At 37.4% G+C, this 22,196-nt stretch overlaps 1 protein-coding gene across 1 annotated transcript in view; it reads left to right on the top strand.

The window, feature by feature from the left end:
- Positions 1–11,782: 11,782 nt before the first annotated feature.
- Positions 11,783–22,196, top strand: part of PLPPR1 (phospholipid phosphatase related 1) — a 464,080-nt gene continuing 453,666 nt past the window's right edge. The window contains exon 1 of the mRNA XM_074395106.1: positions 11,783–11,925. The gene's annotated coding sequence lies outside the window, so the exon portion shown is untranslated. The remainder of the gene's footprint in view (positions 11,926–22,196) is intronic.

The following is a 22,196-nucleotide window of genomic DNA, read 5'->3' on the forward strand; positions in this document are numbered from 1 at the left end:
ACCCCATTGAACCATTTGAATCAATGTCTTAGTCAAATGATACGTAAAATGTTGAAAGTTTCAGTAATGTTTTGTCACAGACACTCGAAGTGCTCAAGTGGGGTCCCTTTGGATTCCTTTACCTTTTCCTTGTACACAGGCTCCAGGTGTACTTTCATTCCCAGCAGCCAGTCCCTGTACCATTTGCTGTAAGGCTGCATGAAGGCTGCTAGAACCCACTTTGCCTGCCCAGCTGGAGAGACAGATGTGCTTTCAGGGGTCACCAGGGGCAGCCTTAACCAAAAATTAAGCCAAGTGGGAATATAGATATTCCAGCTTTGTTTTTTTTTTTTTTTTTTTTTTTTCTTTTTTTTTTTATTGCATTTTAGGTTTTGGGGTACATGTGATGAACATGCAAGATTGTTGCATAGGTACACACATGGCAGTGTGCTTTGCTGCCTTCCGTCCCCTCACCTGTATCTGTCATTTCTCCCCATGCTATCTCTTCCCACCTCCCCACCCCCCGCCCCTCCCCCATTTCCCCCGAACGGACCCCAGTGTGTAGTGCTCCCCTCCCTGTGTCCATGTGTTCTTATTGTTCAACACCCGCCTATGAGCGAGAATATACGGTGTTTGATTTTCTGCTCTTGTGTCAGTTTGCTGAGAATGATGGTTTCCAGGTTCATCCATGTCCCTATAAAGGACGTGAACTCATCGTTTTTGATGGCTGCATAATATTCCATGGTGTATATGTACCACATTTTCCCTATCCAGTCTATCATCGTTGGGCATTTGGGTTGGTTCCAGGTCTTTGCTATTGTAAACAGTGCTGCAAGACCTAATCAAACTCCACAGCTTCTGCACGGCAAAAGAAACAGTCATTAGAGTGAATCGGCAACCAACAGAATGGGAAAAAATTTTTGCAGTCTACCCATCTGACAAGGGGCTGATATCCAGAATTTACAAAGAACTAAAGCAGATCTACAAGAAAAAAACAAACAAGCCCATTCAAAAATGGGCAAAGGATATGAACAGATACTTTACAAAAGAAGACATACAGGAGGCCAGCTTTGTTGTTTTATGCCACCACAACTACACAGACAGTCTCCAGAATTCCCTTGCAGACTCAGCTCACTGCAGGACTTTTTTTGATATCACATCCTTGCTTGGCTTTCTTTGCTTTTCCTATTCCACTTCTCTACTTTTCCACCAATTTTCTTTGAGAAACTTCCTAATAAATCACTTCCCATATATCCTTATCTCAGGGTCTCCCTTGGGTATAGCACCTAAAACACTTAAAAAAAACTCTTCCTCATTGATGGCTTATTGATGTCCATCTTGGTTATGGAATTAAAAACCATCTGCTCAAACTCTGTTTTTATTATTAATAAGACATATTCTAAGCGGTTTAGTGCCTTCCCTAGACTGTCTTCATTAAATGAAAAAAAGAAATATGTGAGTGAAAAATTGACCATATTTGCTATACACCTCAAAAACATTTACTTAAAATTTCCTAAAGAGGAGCAACTTAAAGGAAAGTGGAAATGGAAGAATAACTATAGTATTTTCATATTGAACACTTCTGTAATTATACCATCAATTTACTTGGTTGAATTTCAGCTATTTTTCATGACCTTAGATTTGGGCTTTATTTAAACAAATAATTTGTTTTTCACATTTTAATTTATTTAGAAGCTGAGTTTCAAATGTTTTCTAAGAGACTTTTGGCTCTGTTAAAGTTTATTTCACAGGTACAATTATTTAACAGGCTGTGATAAATTCCTTGATATATCTTACTTTAGAAGAGGTTACAGGAGAGCCAGTTACATTAGGGCCGTCAGAAAAATAAAAGTATTTGTTCATTCATTAATTCTACCATATTCCTTTTCAACAGCAAAGGCCACGTTGGCTCTATTAATGATGGCATCATTATTGTGGTCAGTCAGTCTTAAAAACCTTGACTTCTGCTCTCCTAACCATCACAGGGTTGCATTCATCACATAATAACATCTCTGCCACACTTGTCTTCCTATATATTCCTAGCTAACTCATCTTCCTTTGTTTATTTGCTCATCCTTCCCATCTCACCTATAATGGAGGTGGGGGAGGGTATTCTTCCTGAAGCATAGCTCTGAGTATGTTACTTCCCAGGTTAAAGACCTTCACAAACTTCACACTGTCAGCAGAGTACAGTCACTTTCCATGCTCGTCAAATCTCTGGTTCAACTCATGCCTTGGCTAAGATGTTAGAGCAGATATCCTCTAAATTTCCTTCTGTATTAGTTTCCATCACTGCTGTAACAAATTACCACAAACTTGGTGGCTTAAAACAACACACGTTTATTTTCTTTTTTTTTTTAAATTGCATTTTAGGTTTTGGGGTACATGTAAAGAACATGCAAGATTGTTGCATAGGTACACACATGGCAGTGTGATTTGCTGCCTTCCTCCCCTTCACCTATATCTGGCATTTCTTCCCATGCTATCTCTCCCCAACTCCCCACGCCCCACTGTCCCTCCCCTATTTCCCCCCGACAGACCCCAGTGTGTGATGCTCCCCTCCCTGTGTCCATGTATTCTCATTGTTCGACATCCCGCTATGAGTGAGAACATGCTGTGTTTGATTTTCTGTTCTTGTGTCAGTTTGCTGAGAATGATGGCTTCCAGGTTCATCCATGTCCCTACAAAGGACATGAACTCATCATTTTTGATGGCTGCATAATATTCCATGGTGTATATGTGCCGCATTTTCCCTGTCCAGTCTATTATCGATGGGCATTTGGGTTGGTTCCAGGTCTTTGCTATTGTGAACAGTGCTGTAATGAACATTCGTGTGCATTTGTCCTTATGGTAGTATGATTTATAATCCTTTGGATATATACTCAGTAATGGGATTGCTGGGTCAAATGGAATTTCTATTTCTAGGTCCTTGAGGAATTGCCACATTGTCTTCCACAATGGTTGAACTAATTTACACTCCCACCAACAGTGTAAAAATGTTCCTATTTTTCCACATCCTTTCCAGCATCTGTTGTCTCCTGATTTTTTTAATGATCGCCATTCTAACTGGCGTGAGATGGTATCTCAATGTAGTTTTGATTTGCATTTCTCTAATGACCAGTGATGATGAGCATTTTTTCATATGTTTGTTGGCCTCATGTATGTCTTCTTTTGTAAAGTGTCTGTTCATATCTTTTGCCCACTTTTGAATGGGCTTGTTTGTTTTTTTCTTGTAAATCTGTTTTAGTTCTTTGTAGATTTTGGATATCAGCCCTTTGTCAGATGGGTAGACTGCAAAAAAATTTTCCCATTCTATTAGTTGCAGATTCACTCTAATGACTGTTTCTTTTGCCATGCAGAAGCCGTGGAGTTTGATTAGGTCCCATTTGAGTATTTTGGCTTTTGTTGCCAATGCTTTTGGTGTTTTGGTCATGAATTCCTTGCCTATGCCTATGTCCTGAATGATTTTGCCTAGATTTTCTTCTAGGGTTTTGATGGTGTTAGGTCTTATGTTTAAGTCTTTAATCCATCTGGAGTTAATTTTAGTGTAATGTGTTAGGAAAGGGGCCCAGCTTCTGCTTTCTGCACGTGGCTAGCCAGTTTTCCCAGCACCATTTATTAAACAGGGAATCCTTTCCCCATTGCTTGTTTCTGTCAGGTTTGTCAAAGATCGGATGGTTGTAGATGTGTTGTGTTGCCTCCAAGGCCTCTGTTCTTTTCCATTGGTCTATAGCCCTGTTTTGGTACCAGTACCATGCTGTTTTGATTACTGCAGTCTTGTAGGATAGTTTGAAGTCTGGTAGTGTGATGCCTCCCACTTTGTTCTTTTTGCTTAGCATTGACTTGGCTCTGTGGGCTCTCTTTTGGTTCCATATGGAGTTTAAGGTGTTTTTTTCCAGTTCTGTGAAGAAGATCATTGGTAGCTTGATGGGGATAGCATTGAATCTGTAAATTACTTTGGGCAGTATGGCCATTTTCATGATACTGATTCTTCCTAACCATGAACATGGAATGTTTCTCCATCTGTTTGTGTCCTCTCTTATTTCGTTGAGCAGTGGTTTGTAGTTCTCCTTGAAGAGGTTCTTTATGTTCCTTGTTAGTTGTATTTCTAGGTATTTTATTCTTTTTGTAGCAATTGTGAATGGTAGTTCGTTCTTGATTTGGCTCTCTTTAAGTCTGTTACTGGTGTATAGGAATGCTTGTGATTTCTGCACATTGATTTTGTATCCAGAGACTTTGCTGAAGTTGCTTATCAGTTTCAGGAGATTTTGGGCTGAGACAATGGGGTTTTCTAGATATACAATCATGTTGTCTGCAAGTAGAGACCATTTGACTTCCTCCTTTTCTATTTGAATACCTTTATTTCTTTTTCTTGCCTGATTGCTCTGGCACACATTTATTTTCTTACACTTCTGGAGGTCAGAAGTTTGAAATGGGTCTCACTGGGCTAAAATGAAGGTGTTAGTTGGGCTGCATTTTTTTCTGGAGGCTCTAGGAGAGAAACTACTTGCTGATCTTTTCTAGTTTTTAGAGACCAGCTGCATTCCTTGGATTGTTGTACCCTTTGTCTATCTTCAAAGCCAAAAATGTCAGATTGCATCTTTTTCATGTTGCCACCTCTGGCTTTCCCTCTTCTTCCAGGATGACCTGTGTTATGATATCAAGTAAATCTCTCTTGCCCTTTCCTCCAGTTTAGGCCCCTGGGTCACACCAGCAAGAGATCAGAGAGCATGAGGAGTGTGAGGTTATTATTCTAGCCTCCTTCCTTCTGGGTCTCTACAAGTTAGGTGTCTACCAGTCTTCAAAATGCCACAGCTCCTGGGAGGTGGCCATCTCTGTACTGCTTTTCTCTCTGGATCTCACCAGCCACTCCCTTCTCATTTGCCTTCAGGCATGGGATGGTGATGGTTTTTGGTTGTAACTGACTGTGAACGTTTCAACTTCAGTTTGCCTGGAAATTTCTGGGTTTTAACACTGGAAGTCCTAAATTCAGAAAACTTTTAGGTTTTGGCCCAAAAAGTTGGCCAGCTTACTGTTAACTAGGCTTTAAATCCTGCTGTTCCTTTAATTTTTTTTTCATTATATTCTCAGTTTCCCAGTTTGAGTGTATCATGTTTCCTTTTGAGACTCTAATAAATAAAGCATGCTTGTCATGGTCATGCCTGAACTAAGGTCACATAGGTAAAGAAGGAGAGAAAAGGCAAAAGCTAAGAAATTTAAGTAAGGCAGAGACATGAGGGTGTGGCAATTAATTGAATGTGGGTGAACAGAGATAGAAAGAAGCAATGATGACATAGAGGCTTTTGCTGGGGCTTTTGGGGTGGATTGTGGTGCCACTCACTAAGACAAGAAACACTGGAGAAGGTTTGGGTTTGGTTTGGAAGGCTGGGAGTGTTATTTCTCCCCCAGTAAGTTTTATTTTCAAATTATACACTAGGCCTTTGTTATAAATTATGATCAATAAAAATCTAATAAATTTCTTAATATTCTGAGTTCATATGTGATCAAAAACTATCTATAGTTGTCATTAATAGTTCTGTGAAGATCAGCAAAACCTAATCTTTCGTGGGGAAGGTTTTATTAGTCTTGTGAGTTTCTGAAGGTCCACAAAGCAAATTAGTATGTACTTTACGATGGTAAGTGTGGAAGACCAAGATTGAACTGGGCCTTCTCATTGAGATTAAAAGGTGTTAGACAGAATTTTATGAGGAGGGAAAATTCCATCGGAGTATGAATCTTCCAGATTTGCTGATATTCTCATTCTGGCCATGCCTGGCAGGCATGGAATAGAAACTTTTGAATTGGAGTGGACCTATGAGCATACGTAACAAATGGCTTTGTATATCTTGGGAATATTTGCAATGCCTGAGGATCTGTGTGTGACATTTAAGTGTGAATTACACTTGAGTAAGTCCCAGAAGTAGCTGGAGTCAATAAATGCTTTAGTCAATATACCATGGCATTTGTAACTTGTATCACAGCTCCTCTTAAATCTCTAGGTGATTATGGCCGGCAAGACACCATTTCCATGCTTTGTTCACATGGTCCCAGATGCTGCAGATTTTCTCATCTGGAAGGAATTTTTCCTACTTTGCATTTTCATAATATTCAACTTGCATATACCTTGTGATATACATCATGTCTTGCCTTTTGTGGTGGGGGGTGATTTGTATACATGCTGTCTCCCTTAGAAGATGCAAAAACTGTCAGACTCTGAGCCCACTCCCTGGTAAATCTCTGTGAACTTATCTCTGTGTGACTCATAAATTCCCATTGCTATTTGCCTCGGTCTGTTTGGGTTGCTATAACAAACTACCATTGGTTAGGAGGCTTATAAACAACAAGAATTTATCTTGTACAGAGGCTAAGAAGTCCAAGACCAAGGCCTGCCAAGATTGGCAGTCAGTGTCTGGTGAGGGCCTGTCTCCTGGTGTGGAGATGACTGTCCTCTAGCTGAGTATTCATGTAGTGGAAGAGGCAAAAAACCTCAGGCCGCTGGGATAAGGACTCTAATCCTATTCACAAAGGGCTGTATCCTTATGACCTAATCACCTTCCAAAAGCTTGCCTCCAAATGCCATCGTATTGGGGAGTAGATTTCAACATATGAATTTTGGTGGGCCATACATTCAGTCCATAGCACTATTTTTATTATTTTATTAATTTAATTTCAACTTTTATTTTGGGTTCATGGGGTACATGTGCAGGTTTGCTGCATAGACATATTGCATGGTGCTGAAGTTTGGGGTACAAATGACATTGTCACCCAGGGAGCGAGCATAGTATGCAATAGGTAGTTGGTAGTTTTTCAGCTTTTACCCCGTTATTTCTCTCCCCTGCTTTGGTAGTCCCTACTGTCCATTGTTCCCATCTTTATGTCTATGAGTACCCAGTGTTTAGTGCCCAACTGTAAATGAGAACATGTGGTATTTGGCTTTTGTTTCTATATAAATTCACTTAGGATAATGGCTTCTTGCTTTATCCATGTTGCTGCAAAGGATATTATTTCATTCTTTTGTATGCCTGCATTATATTCCATAGTATATGTGTACCACATTTTCTTTTTTCAGTTCACCATTGATGGGCTTCTAGATTGATTTGGTGTATTTACTATTGTGAATAGTGCTGCGATGAATATAGTAGTGCCTGTGTCTTTTTGTTAGTGTGATTTATTTTCCTTTGTGTATCTATCCAGTAATGGAATTGTTTGGTTGAATGGTATTTCAGTTTTAAGTTCTATGAGAAATCTCCAAATTGCTTTCCACAGTGGCTGAGCTAATTTACATTCCTACCAATAGTGTATGTGTTCCCTTTTCTCTGAAACCTTGCCACCATTTGTTAGTTTTTGACTTTCTCATAATAGCCATTCTGACTGGCATGTGATGGTATCTCATTGTGTTTTGATTTGCATTTCCCTAATAATTAGTGATGTTGAGCATTTTTTCATGTGCTTGTTGGCCACGTGTATGTCTTCTTTTGAGAAGTATCTGTTCATGTCCTTTGCTCATTTGTTTTTGTCAACTTTATTGAAGATCAGATGGATGTAGGTATGCAGCTTTATTTTTTGTTTCTATTATCTGTTCCATTCATCAAGTGTCTGTTTTTGTATCAGTATCATGCTGTTTTGGTTATTGTAGCCTTGTAGTATAGTTTGAGGTTGGGTAGTATGATGCCTTTGGTTTTGTTCATTTTGCTTAGGATTGCATTGGCTATTTGGCCTCTTTTTGGTTCCATATGAATTTTAGAATAGTTCTTTATATTTCTGCATAGCACTGTTTTTTAAAGTTTTGTCTTAGACCTTCTGGTGTCTGATCTCCACTCTACCACCTGGCAATCTTGATATCCCCTTTCTCTTATTCTTATATTAACCTGGCCACCTTTAAGAGACCTATTTAATCTAAGGAGGGTTACTAGACTGTCTCAGCCTTTTGTAGCCTGCTCTGGATACCTGGAATGTGAGATATTTTTTCCTTAGCCAGCACTGGAAGATACTATATAGGCACCTTGCAGTATTTTACTTCCAGTAATGTCTTCAAGGCTAGTGTCCCATGTCCCATGAATGACCCCCTAGATCCTTACATTCTCTCTTTTGTCTCAATTTAAAAAAATGTGGTAAAATACTCATAGAATTTACCATCTGAAGTATTTTTAAATGGACAGTTCAGTGGCATTAAATATATTCACATCGTTGTGTAACCATTACACCCATTCATCACGGAACTCCTTTGGTCGTGCAAATATGAAACTCTATACCCATTAAGTGGCAATTCCCCATTATCTCCCCCAACTCCTCTCTGCAAGCAACCACTCTTCTACTTTGTCTGTATGAATTTGCCCACTCTAGGTACCTCATATAAGTGGAATCATATGGTCCTGTTGTGATTGGCTTATTTTACTTAACATAATGTCCTCAAGTGTCATTCATGTTGTAGCATAAGTCAGAATTCTTTCCTTTTTAAGATGAAAAATATTGCACTGTATGTATGTAACACATTTCACTTATCCATTCATCTGCTGATGAACAGGAGTTGCTTCTCTGTTTTAGCAATTGTGAATAATGCTGCTATGAACATGGGTATACTCTTATGCTTTTTGTTTTTTATTTTTCATTTGTTTCTTTCTTATTCATAGAATTTCCTAAGAGCTTGGGTATAGCTTGCTTTTATTCCTGTCAATAAGACCCTGAGAAGAGGATTTGTATATGAGCTACTGATTAAGGACATGGTCCCAGGAGAAACTAGCAAGATAGTATGGAAAGTGGAACAGGAAAGAGGACAGAGCCATACAAGTGTGCAGTTTCAGAAAATCCTGCAGAAGAGAGTGTTAGCTTGATCCTACAGAAGAATTTTGGAATGCAGATTTTGTGTCACTGCTGTCCCATCCCAAAGCAAGGCAGCTGAGCTTTCATAGTCTTGTACCCTTTAGCCATACCCTTTGGGGATGTGAATTCCAAGGCACCTCTGACTTTTTGTGGGCTTGGCAATGTGGCTCCAGCAGCCACAGGGCAGCCTTACAAATTAGTATTGTAGGTGTGGGCTGTCAAAAGCAAAAACACACCAAAGCTGAGGAAGGGGCACACAGCAAAAGCAAATGGGACTGTCTTTTCCCCAGTGCATGTTCTTGACCCCTTTGTCGAGTTCACTGTAGAGCTCTGTGTACAGTACCAGCAATATCCACTTCAGTTTCTTACTGGGAGCTTACATTCCAGTGTCCTGGATACAAGCCATCACTTATATGCCCCCTCCACTGCCTTCCTGGGAGGGCCACTGAGGATTCATAAAAACATAACTTTTACTCACTATAATGGTTCATATTAAGTGTCAACTTGATTGGATTGAAGGATGCGAAGTATTGTTTCCGGGTGTGTCTGTGAGGGTGTTGCCAGAGGAGATGAACATTTGAGTCAGTGGACTGGAAAAGGAAGACTCACCCTTAATGTGGGTGGGCACCATCCAATTGACTGCCAGCGAGGCTAGAAAAAGCAGGTGAAAGAAGGTGGAATAAGCTGACTTGCTGAGTCCTCCAGCTTTCATCTTTCTTCCATGCTGTATACTTCCTGACCTTGAACATCAGCCCGCAGGTTCTTCAGCCTTTGGACTCTTGGACTTACAACAGTGGTGTGTCAGGGGCTCTTTAGCCTTTGGCCACATACTGAAGGCTGCACTGTCAGATTCCTTACTTTTGGGGCTTTGAAACTTGAACTGAGCCACTACTGGCTTCCTTGCTCCTCAGCTCACAGACGCCCTGTCGTGGCACTTCAGTTTGTGATAGGGTGAATCAATTCTCCTTGATAAACTTGTCTTCGTATATACATATATCCTATTAGTTCTGTCCCTCTGGAGAACCCTGACTAATATAGTCGCCTTCTCTATTAGGTCAGGATTTCTAGAGAAGTGCTTCAATGAACATCACTACACCAGCTGTCTGAGAATAGCAACCATGCGTTCTCAGTTCTGAGTGTCCATCATCTAGTAGAAAGCTTTGTAAATGACAGTACCCTAATTGAAATGACTTTCTGCTTTTCTGGGTACAGGATTAATTTTACTGAACAGCACAGGAGGGAAACCCTAAGTAGAAACTGAATTTGAAAGATGAACTATCTTTAAGCCCAAGTGTGCTTTGTAGACTGAAGGTCAGTTTCATTTAGTGGGATTTCTTGCTTTGAAATCGGGCATTAAGAAAAACAACCTTCTTGGGGGCTTTAGGCACATTCTGCTTCACATGGACAAATTCTCTTTGTGTAGATAATCTGGTAAACCTGGGAATTCTCTTTATATCCAGAATTGCAAAACCTCAGACCTGATTTTCTCAAATACTCTCTAGATGTCCATTATTATCTTGGCAATCCTGCCTGCTCCCATTGAAATTAGTTCTGAAGGTTGTTCACAAAGTTAAAGAATGATTTTCCTCTCATCAACTGTGGAAGGAAAACATTTTGGAGCAATATGGCAGATGAGGGGCATTGTTAATGCTATTTTACAAACTTATAAATATAACTCTATTATATGAGTCTACATTCATACCAGTATTTAGGTCCTAGGGACTTGCTATTGCTGGCAGTACTGCATGGAGGGGGAAGATGCTATTAAAATCCACAAATCTGTCTCCCACTGGGAATATAACTTTTAATTTGACAGTCATAAAAGTCATCAACTATAACCATAACCACCATTTTAAAGGTAGAGGAAGTGAGGCAGAGAAAGTTAATGGCATTTTACTGAAGTTATATTAATTCAGTAATAGGTCCTGCTGTTAAGTACAACTTGTTCATTTTCAGTCAAAAATAAATTTATTTCATAGGAAATGATTATTATTGATTAGCAATCTGGTTTATCTTTCTTCAAAAACTTTTCTTCTTTGTCGCCTCCATTCTTTCTCTTTGAGATATAAAGCCTAGTTAATCCAAATGAATTTTGAAACTCAGTGGTAAAATTGTGCTTTATGCTATTGGAACCTACAGATCTTTGACATTTGTAGTCTGGGATTTTGAGATAGAGCTGCACACAGTGAAGTTCAAATCAGATTTAGAGTCAACCGATTTTCATTAAGTAACTTTTCTGTGCTTTATTCTCTGTGAGGCACTTTCTTAAATAGCATTCAAATTAATCCATACATCAATTTTAGGAGAAGAGATTACTGATCCTAATTTCACAATTGAAGGTGACAACTGATCTTGGTAACAGAATATATTATCATTTTATCACAGTATCTAGCAACATCATTCTTTTAAGTCCCATGATTGTCTGGCACTGTTCACTTAAAAACCATGTAAGGGCACTCATTGCTACTGTGTCAAACTGGGGAAAAGTTATTTAGGAAAGAAAACTGATGTTTGGGATATTAAAAGCAGTTTCTAAAATAAGTGGTTATCTATAAGGCTGGGGAATTTCCAAAGCAATATGTATTTTGAAGAGTAAAGGAAGGAAGGAATAGAGATTATGGGAAAAAATAATGAATTGCATAAGGGCATCCTATTTAGCTCTTGTTAATAGGATAAATATCAATGAAATAAAAAGATAGTGTAACATTATACTGAATAAGCACAGTTCATGGAGTGTAATAATAAAGAAACTTAATTTAGAGACCCATTGTATCTCAAAGGTTAGTATATGAGGCTAATTTTCATCCTCTCATGGGATGAACATTCTAGCAGGATCCATTACTCTTTTAGTTGCTCTTAGGTAACACATAATTCTGAGGTCAATTCAAGCCATGAAACAGTTTAATAATTAAAATCTCAAGTTCACTGTAACACATAAAACTTCAGTTTCAGTTTAAAGTTGAAACTTCTCTCTCTTCCCAGCTGGGCCTTTTTAACACAGCCAAACTGCAGTTGAGGAAGAAAGAAAAGTGCTGTTTCTTTTTCCATCTAGCACATTTACTTTTTTCTCTTTTGCAAACCTTTATTTCTGAGAACCGCAGTTTGGATCACAAAGGGGAAGATGAGGTAAGGGGAGCAATGAAGTTCTTATGTCACGGGCTCTGTCATGGGCACTGTCTTATGTCATGGGCACTGGTGAAATAGCAGCAGAGCTCTGTAGGCGCGGTGTGTATGTAAAGTTGACTCTTGCTTTCAGGGGCACTTTCACGGGCTGTTTGATGAGTCGCTTCCGCCAGTTGCAAGGAATTTCTCACCTGTAATTCCTATGAGGAGGGCAGATCCATCTCTAATACGGCTACTAGTTTACTTCTTTGACACTTATAAGCATCTCTGGCAATCCCTAGATCTTTCATGAGTCGCCAGATTTCAGTAAAGATAATCATATTAAGAATCTGGGGGGAAGAAATGGATTTAACATAGGAGAGTATGGCTTTTAAAATTTTCGGAAGCACTGAGGGAGTAGATTCCAGGCTGAACATTTAGGAATGACTCTCAGAAAAATATAGGACTGACCTACCAGGAGAGCAACTATCTCTGAGTCCACTACTGAACCTATTACAAGTTGAAAACCTCCTGCTGCCATTAAACATTGTAACTGCCTTTGGAAACACAGGGAGCTAGGATACAGACATCATAGCTTTGATTCCTGAAGTAACAAACCAAGCATAAAGTCCATGCTGTCACTTCAGTCACCCCCACAACTATTCACTAGCCAGGGAACTGGAGAATGGCCACTGCTGCAGAGAAAATTTATGTTCTCATGACTGTGTAGTAGAAAAAGCCAAATAAGGTCGGGGAAAATAGATCCTGTCTCACTCCTGCTTTCCAAATCACAAGCAGGTAATTCTAATTGTCAGAACTTAATTTACATATGGAAATATAGCTGTAAGGAAATTTAGGAGGTAATTTTAACATTCTAGTCTTTCCAAACCGAGTAAGACAAGAATTACAAGAACAAGCTCACTGGCAGCCTAATAATGACCAGGAGGGAAGATCAGTCTTAGGCAAAGGTTACATTGGAGAAAACAGTAGAGTGAGGAAAAGCATTCAGGTGTTTTAGGACATTATTGAGCCAATGATTAAAGCATGCTTGAAGCCTGTCCTATTTCTGAACTTAAGCTTTTTAAAGTAGTGAAAAGCCTTATTGTTTAAGCTTACAAGATTTGGGATTTTTTTGGTGACTTGCACCTGAAAACATATTACTTGATACTCTAGTACACAATTTAAAATTATTCATTTGCTTTTTATTGTAGGTCTCTCCTCACCACTGAAATATAAGCTTAAGATGGGCAGGAGATTTCTGCTGTCTTATTCACACTCCCTTCTCAGTACCTGGACCAATGCTTAAAGCAGAGTAGACATCAAAGATAGTTGCTGAAATGCTAAAGTGAGAAATAAAACAAAAATAGAGAACAAAACATGAAATTGTGACTTAAAAGGGATAGAGATAACCAAGTGGTATTTGTAGTAGGAATGAAAAGTTGGTTTAACATTAAAAAACAGCGTAACATTGTATCAACAGATTAAAAGAGAAAAGTTATATGACCAGATGCAGAAAAGTTATTTTACAAAATTCGACATCCATTCTTACCAACTCTTACCAAACTAGAACTTGAAGGAAAATTCTTCATCCTGATAAAGGACATCAATGATGACGAATCTACTACAGATATCACACTTAATGATGAAAGAATGCAGTTTCTTTAAGAATGAAAACAAGGATGTTCATTCTTATACCCCCATTCAGCCTTGTACTCTGGATTTCAGTTAGTGTAAGAAGACAAGACAAATATAAGAGATAATTAGATTAGAAAAGAGAAAATAAAATTGTCTTTATTTGACAACCTGATTGTCAATGCAAACATTCTCCCCAAAATCTAAAAAGAAGGCTGTTAGAATTAGAACTAGACACTACATGAGTTTGGCAAGATTGCAGATTATAAGCTCAATATACTAGAAAGTCAGCTGTTTTTTTTTAAATATACAAACAATGAAAATTAGAAATTGAAGTAAAAACAGTACCATTTGAAGCAGAATCATAAAATGTAAAAAACTTAAGATCAAATCTAACAAAATATCAATATTAGAATATTAAAAGCAAAAAACAGTTGTGAGAAAAATTAAAAAGAGCAAATGGAAGGAGTCATGTTCAAGAATTGACTCATCATTGAAAAAAATCAGTTCTTTTCAAAGTCATCTATAGATCTAATGAAATATCCATCAATATCCCCAAAGGCTTTGTTGAAATTAAGAAGCTGATTCTAAAATATTATAGAAGAACAAAGGAGTTAGGATAGCCAAACCAATTTTGTAAATAAAGAACAAAGTTGGAAGACTGTTCAGAATTTGCTGTAAAACTATAGTAATCTGAACAGGGTGGTATTGGTGAAAGGGCAGTAGTATAGATCAATAGAACTGAATAGAGTGTTGAGAAATAGAACAACACAAATATGGTAAACTGATTTCAACAAAGGTGCTGAGGTAGTTCAGTAGAGGAAGGATAGTCTTCAGATAGTGCTGGAACAAGTGTACGTACATATGAAAAAAAGTGACCCATATCTCACACTGTATTTGAAAATGAATGCAAAAAGTGTTCAGAGGCTTAAATATAAAACCTAAAACTTGGCTATGCGGGCTCTCTTTTGGTTCCATATGAAGTTTAAGGTGTTTTTTTCCAGTTCTGTGAAGAAGGTCATTGGTAGCTTGATGGGAATAGTGTTGAATCTGTAAATTACTTTGGGCAGTATGGCCATTTTCACGATGTTGATTCTTCCTAACCATGAACATGGAATGTTTCTCCATCTGTTTGTATCCTCTCTTATTTCGTTGAGCAATGGCTTGTAGTTCTCCTTGAAGAGGTCCTTTACGTTCCTTGTTAGTTGTATTCCTAGGTACTTTATTCTCTTTGTAGCAATTGTGAATGGCAGTTCGTTCTTGATTTGGCTCTCTTGAAGTCTGTTACTGGTGTATAGGAATATTTGTGATTTTTGCACATTGATTTTGTATCCTGAGACTTTGCTGAAGTTCAAAAAAGAACAAAGCAGGAGGCATCACACTACTTCAAACTATACTACAAGGCTACAGTAATCAAAACAGCATGGTACTGGTACCAAAACAGAGATATAGACCAATGGAACAGAACAGAGGCCTCAGAGGAAATACAACATACCCACAACCATCTGATCTTCGACAAACCTGACAAAAACAAGCAATGGGGAAAGGACTCCCTGTTTAATAAATGGTGTTGGGAAAACTGGCTAGCCATGTGCAGAAAGCAGAAACAGGACCCCTTCCTGACACCTTACACCAAAATTAACTCCAGATGGATTAAAGACTTAAACATCAGACCTAATACCATAAAAACCTTAGAAGAAAATCTAGGCAAAACCATTCAGGACATAGGTGTAGGCAAGGACTTCATGACCAAAACGCCAAAAGCAATGGCAACAAAAGCCAAAATAGACAAATGGGACCTAATCAAACTCCACAGCTTCTGCACGGCAAAAGAAACAGTCAGTAGAGTGAATCGGCAACCAACAGAATGGGAAAAAATTTTTGCAGCCTACCCATCTGACAAGGGGCTGATATCCAGAATTTACAAAGAACTAAAGCAGATCTACAAGAAAAAAACAAACAAGCCAATTCAAAAGTGGGCGAAGGATATGAACAGATACTTTACAAAAGAAGACATACAGGAGGCCAACAAACATATGAAAAAATGCTCATCATCACTGGTCATCAGAGAAATGCAAATCAAAACCACATGGAGATACCATCTCACACCAGTTAGAATGGCAATCATTAAAAAATCGGGAAACAACAGATGCTGGAGAGGATATGGAGAAATAGGAACACTTTTACACTGTTGGTGGGAATGTAAATTAATTCAACCATTGTGGAAGACAGTGTGGCGATTCCTCAAGGACCTAAAAATAGAAATCCCATTTGACCCAGCAATCCCATTACTGGGTATATATCCAAAGGATTATAAATCATTCTACTACAAGGACACGTGCACACAAATGTTCATTGCAGCACTGTTTACAATAGCAAAGACCTGGAACCAACCCAAATGCCCAACGATGATAGCCTGGATAGGGAAAATGTGGTACATATACACCATGGTATATTACACAGCCATCAAAAACGATGAGTTCACGTCCTTTGTAGGGACATGGATGAACCTGGAAACCATCATTCTCAGCAAACTGACACAAGAGCAGGAAAATCAAACACTGTATATTCTCACTCATAGGCGGGTGTTGAACAATGAGAACACATGGACACAGGGAGGGGAGCACTACACACTGGGGTCCATTGGGGGGAAATGGGGGAGGGGTGGGGGGTGGGGAGGTGGGAAGAGATAGCATGGGGAGAAATGACAGATACAGGTGAGGGGACGGAAGGCAGCAAACCACACTGCCATGTGTGTACCTATGCAACAATCTTGCATGTTCATCACATGTACCCCAAAACCTAAAATGCAATTAAAAAAAAATAAAACCTAAAACTTAAACTTTTAGAAGAAAACACTGGAGACAAGTCTTTGAGACTCTGAGTTAGGCAAAGATTACACAGAGAGGATGCACAAAGCCCACACCACAAACTAAAAAAGTTATAAATTGGACTTCTTCAAAATTAAAAACTTCTGCTCTTTGGAAAATGCTATTAAATATGAATAAAGTAAAAAATATTATTAAAAATAAAAGAAAGCCATAGGTCGAGAGAAAATATTTGCAAAACACATGTGAGGAATTGTAACTAGAATATATAAAGACATATCAAAATGCAGTAGTAAATGCAGCAGTAAAATAATAAACCTAATTTTTAAAGATGGATCGAGGTTTTGAGCAGACACTTTATCAAAGGAGAGATATTGGATGGCTTATTGCAAGTAAGAACATGAAAAAACACTTAACATGATTGCTTACAAGGGAAATGCAAAGTAATGCCAGTAGATACTACCACACGTTTATTAGAATGACAGCAACAAAAATGAATAAATTCTACCCCTTCATTTGATTGTGCACCCCCACCCCAATCTGACAATTCTAAGTGTTGACAAGGATATGAGGATATGGAGTATCTGGAACAGTCATACGTTGCTGGTGGGAATGCAGAATAACATGGCAATTTTGGAAAACAGTTTGACAGTTTCTTATAAAGGTGAACATATACTTAGCATAGGGCCAGCACTTCTACTTCTAGGTATTTGCCTATGAGAAGTGAAAACATCTGTCTACCCAAAGGTCTCTATGTAAATATAGCAACCCAAATGTCCCTCAACTGGTGAATGGATAAACGAAATTTTGGCACACCCGTACAATGGAATATTCAGCAATAAAAAGGAACAAACTACTAATACATGCAACAATATGTATAGACATGTAGAAAATACATATAGAAAAGTAAAACTATAGGAAAAGAAATCAGATCAATGGTTGTTAGGTGCTGGGAGTAGGAGGGGTACATAAGAAAGTTTTTGATAAAAATAATATTTATTTTGATTGTGATAATTACAAAACTATGTACATTTGCCAAAATGTATAAAATTGTACACCTAAAAAGGTGAATTTTACTGTATGTAATTTTTTACAAAAAGGAGTGACGGGAAATACTAAAACAATTTAAATGAAAAAATTAAGCCTAAATATCAGTTGTAAATTTAGTGACAATGATATACTGAGAGTGATAAATAATTCTTATAAAAGGGACAAATATTCAAGTAAATAATTTAAATCATCTGAAATAAGAAACTGGGTTCAAAATTGGAATTATATATAATATTTTTAAATCATTGATTAGAAAAATAAAAATAAATACACTTACCGTTTCAATTCAGTCCTAAAGGAAACAATAAATGAGTCAAAGGGAACCAGGATAAAGAAATTAATAAAGATAAAAGAAGATTTTGGTGGATTAGAAAACAAGAATAAGAAGATTTGACTAATAAATTTCAAAAGTTATTGGGAAAACTATTGAAATGAATTTCTGCTTGACTACTGAAGAAATTAAGTGACACTAGGAAATAAAATAGAATAGAACCACTAATGAAACAAGAAAACAGTATTTCAGAATAAGATGAGAAGTTTACTGCCATGTTAAGTTTGTTATCAAAGGCAACAATAATATTATGTTTAAATTCATATTAAAAGGCAACAGATAAAGTAATTTTTGTCAAAAATATCCTTTTAGAAGATGACAGTGTTACAGTTCTTGAATATGTGGTCATTGCTCATTGTGGAGATGAATGTGCTATGACTCAGTCACTCAGCCAAACTCTGAGCTAAACAATAACCATCAATCATGGTAAACCTGGCCAACACATGCTGTAAAGTGTTTTTATTCTTATTTATAAGAATAAAATTATTCTTAATGCTAGACAATTACTTAAGATGGGGACACAAGTAATACAGAAACTGATATATGTCAAGTTAATGAGGCATATAAAATGCTAATAATTCTCAAATCTGTTCCAATGTGAACCTCACCAATTCTGTAAGCTGTATACATTTGATCGAAATTCTCATGTAGTACAACAGGAGAGTTGAGAATAATTCAAAAATCAATATTAAATGGCGAGTGTAAAGCTGACTTTCATTTGTGTGGGAATAAAGACTATTATTATTATTTTAAATTATACTTTAAGTTCTGGGGTATATGTACAGAATGTGCAGGTTTGTTACATAGGCATACACATGCCATGGTGGTTCGCTGCACCAATCAGCCTGTCATCTACATTAAGTATTTCTCCTAATGCTATGCCTCCCCTAGACCCTCACTCCCTGATAGGCCCTGGTGTGTGATGTTCCCCTCCCTGTGTCCATGTGTTCTCATTGTTCAACTCCCACTTATGTGTGAGAACATGGCCAAAATCCTGTTAGCCATGAAGATGTTTGGTTTTCTGCTCTTCTGTTAGTTTGCTGAGAATAATGGTTTCCAGCTTCATCCATATCCCTGCAAGAACATGAACTCATCATTTTTTATGGCTGCATAGTATTCCAAGGTGTATATGTGCCACATTTTCTTTATCCAGTCTATCATTGATGGGCATTTCGGTTGGTTCCAAGTCTTTGCTATTGTGAACAGTGCCACAATAAATATACGTGTGCACGTGTCTTTATAGTAAAATGATTTATAATCCTTTGGGTATATACCCAGTAATGGGATTGCAGGGTCAAATGGTATTTCTAGTTCTAGATCCTTGAGGAGTGACCACACTGTCTTCCACAATGGTTGAACTGATTTACACTCCCACCAACAGTGTAAAAGCGTTCCTATTTCTCCACATCTTCTCCAGCATCTGTTGTTTCTTGACTTTTTATTAATAGCCATTCTAACTGGCATGAGGTGATATCTCATTGTGGTTTTGACTTATATTTCTTTAATGACCAGTGATGATGAGGCTTTTTATGTTTGTTGGCTGCATAAATGTCTTCTTTTGAAAAGTGTCTGTTCATATCCTTTGCCCACTTTTTGATGATGGTTTTTTTTTTTTCCTTGTAAATTTGTTTTACTTCTTTGTGGATTCTGGATATTAGCCCTTTGTCAGATGGCTAGATTGCAAAAGTTTTCTCCCATTCTATAGGTTGCCTGTTCACTCTGATTATATTTTTGGTGTAAAATATAAGAATTTCAAACTTCCACAGTAAAATAATTTTTAATCTATTTTATGCCATAATGCAGTTAAATTTAAATTTTATTATATTCTTGGCTGCCTATATCAATATAATATGCATTTAAAATTATACTTACAAAATTAATTTAAATTAAATAGCATGTCTCATTGTTAGCTGAAAAATGTCAAAACTTATTTTTATATATAGGTGATATAAATTTTTTTTCAATTTTTCTTCTTTTTCTCTTTGGCTTTTAATGGACTCAGGCAACCTATCATACCAAGAGTGATGTATAATTCTTATAAAAAGGACAAATATTCAAGTAAATAATGTTAATCATTTGAAATAAGAAAGTGGGCTCAAAATTGGAATTATAAATTTTTACATCTAAATATTAAATATAAACATGATTTGTGGAAGACTGCATTTAGATGGAATTTAGAATATAATAGATTTTCAACCTAAAATCATATCATTATAGCATACAACACAAAAACTATCAAATCTGGGAAGTATAAAGGTTTTGAAGACCTTCTAGATATGTGCTATTTAATATGGTAGCCACTAGCTGTGTGTGGCTAAATTTAAATTAATTAAAATAAAATTTAAAAAATTAGTTCCCTAGTCAGACTGCCACATCTTGCTTGCTCAGTAGTATGCATAACTGATGGCTATCATATTGTACAATATAAATGTAGAAGATATGTGTTATCATAGAAAATTCTATCAGACCACCTTTATCTATGTTATTATGAAAAGGATTTGCTAGTTAAGATAGTAAAAAAGGCTGTATTATGTTTTGAAGTTATTCTTTCTAATGTCTTTTCAATGATTATAAGCATTTAGAGAATAGGATTTTTGTCTGACTAGAACCTGGTACATGTTAGATGCTTAATACATACAAATACACTTATTTTTTTGTATGCCCCAGTGCCAGTAATGAAGACAACAAAAGCAGAAATGGCAACAATGCCATTATATATTTTCATATGCTTTACATTTTATACAGTGCTTTCATGTACATTTTCTCATTTGAGTTTAAAACTGGTTTTAGGAAGTTGTCAGTAATTCTTCCATTTTGTAGTTGAGAAGTCTGAATTCAGGCCAGGTGTGGTGGCTCACGCCTGTAATCCCAGCACTTTAGGAGGCTGAGGCGGGTGGGTTACCTGAAGTCAGGAGTTTGAGACCAGCCTGACCAACATGGAGAAACCCCTCTCCATGTACAAATTACCCAGATGTAGTGGCGCATGCCTGTAATCCGAGCTACTTGAGAGGCTGAGGGAGGAGGATTGCTTGAATCCAGGAGGTGGAGGTTGCAGTGAGCTGAGATAGCACCATTGCACTTCAGACTGGGCAACGAGAGCAAAACTCAAAAAAAAAAAAAAAAAAAAAATAGAACTTACAAGGAAATTCAGGTGAAAGGACTTCTCCATATAATAATAGCAATAATATGAGTAGATAATGTTTATTGATTATTAATGCTTATTCAGGAATAGTTTAATATTTTCTGACTGTTTTTAGCTATTAACATTAGTAGCTAATGCCTATTAAACCTTAATGAATTATGAACCTGATAAAGCAATACTTGTAAATATTTTTACTTTATAGACGAGGAAACTGAGGCTTAGAAAAGTAGGATAACTTGCCCAAAAAGCTGGGATTTGAACTCAGTAAGTCTATTATGCTTGTATATTGGCTTAAATTCAAACTGGCTTTTCCACTCCTCTAGCTTTGGCACTTGAAATTCAAAGTTTAACGTGGGCCCACTTGGTAATGTGGTCCTAATTCTACTATCCTGAAGAAAAGAAAATGTAACAACTCGTATACATGTCAAATAATACAACAGAATACATTATACTGAATGCAGTTAACCTGGAGTTGCTGTGGATAGTTGCCATCTTGATGGGACAAACCAAAGCTGCTGATCAAAGAAACAAAAGACATGTACCTCTATGGAGTCAGCCTTGCATTTGTTTGCAGCTGAAAACAATTATAAGTTTCTGCTATAATCAAGCAAACTCTGACAGTATGCTGTCAGCCAACGACATAGAAAATACACAACTAAGCCAGTCTCAACTTGGCATCAATAAGGAATAAAGCTCCAACTGAAAACAGATGCCTATGTAATCATGGGTAAGAACCTCCAGGTGTTTACATCATTTTAGGCCCAACATTTTGGAGACTGTATAATTTACGGGACTCCAACTTTATAAGAAACGTGAGTGAGTTTTCTGATTATCAGAGCTCAGGCAGAAATAAAGCTACCCAGATGGAGGGCTGATGGTCAGTTTGCAGTATTGTCACGTTTGGATCAATGGCTAAAAGAGTTTCTGCAAGCAGTCAGAACATGTTGTTGCACATCAATCAGATGAAAAGTTGCTGAGTTTCAGCAAAATCCTGTTGGCCATGAAGGTGAAAACCATACTGTAAAATTTTTTGTCATCATCTACAGGACAAATGCTAAGCTGCTCTAGCACACTGTGTGTGTGTGTGTGTGTGTGTGTGTGTGTGTGTGTGTGTGTGATGTGTATTGGTATCAGAAAAAATCACAAGTAGAAGATAATGAGTCTGAGGGTATGTATGTATATTGCCTGGATTCATTCAATTGCAAATGTCAGAAACTCCGTTCAAAGAAACACAAATTGGAATCAATTGGCTCACATAACTGGGATTTTTGAAGGGGTCAAGCTAATTTCAGAAATGGTTGGATGTGAGGTT

This window comes from Saimiri boliviensis, chromosome 2 (genome assembly GCF_048565385.1).
Source record: "Saimiri boliviensis isolate mSaiBol1 chromosome 2, mSaiBol1.pri, whole genome shotgun sequence".
Classification (NCBI taxonomy): Eukaryota; Metazoa; Chordata; class Mammalia; order Primates; family Cebidae; genus Saimiri; species Saimiri boliviensis.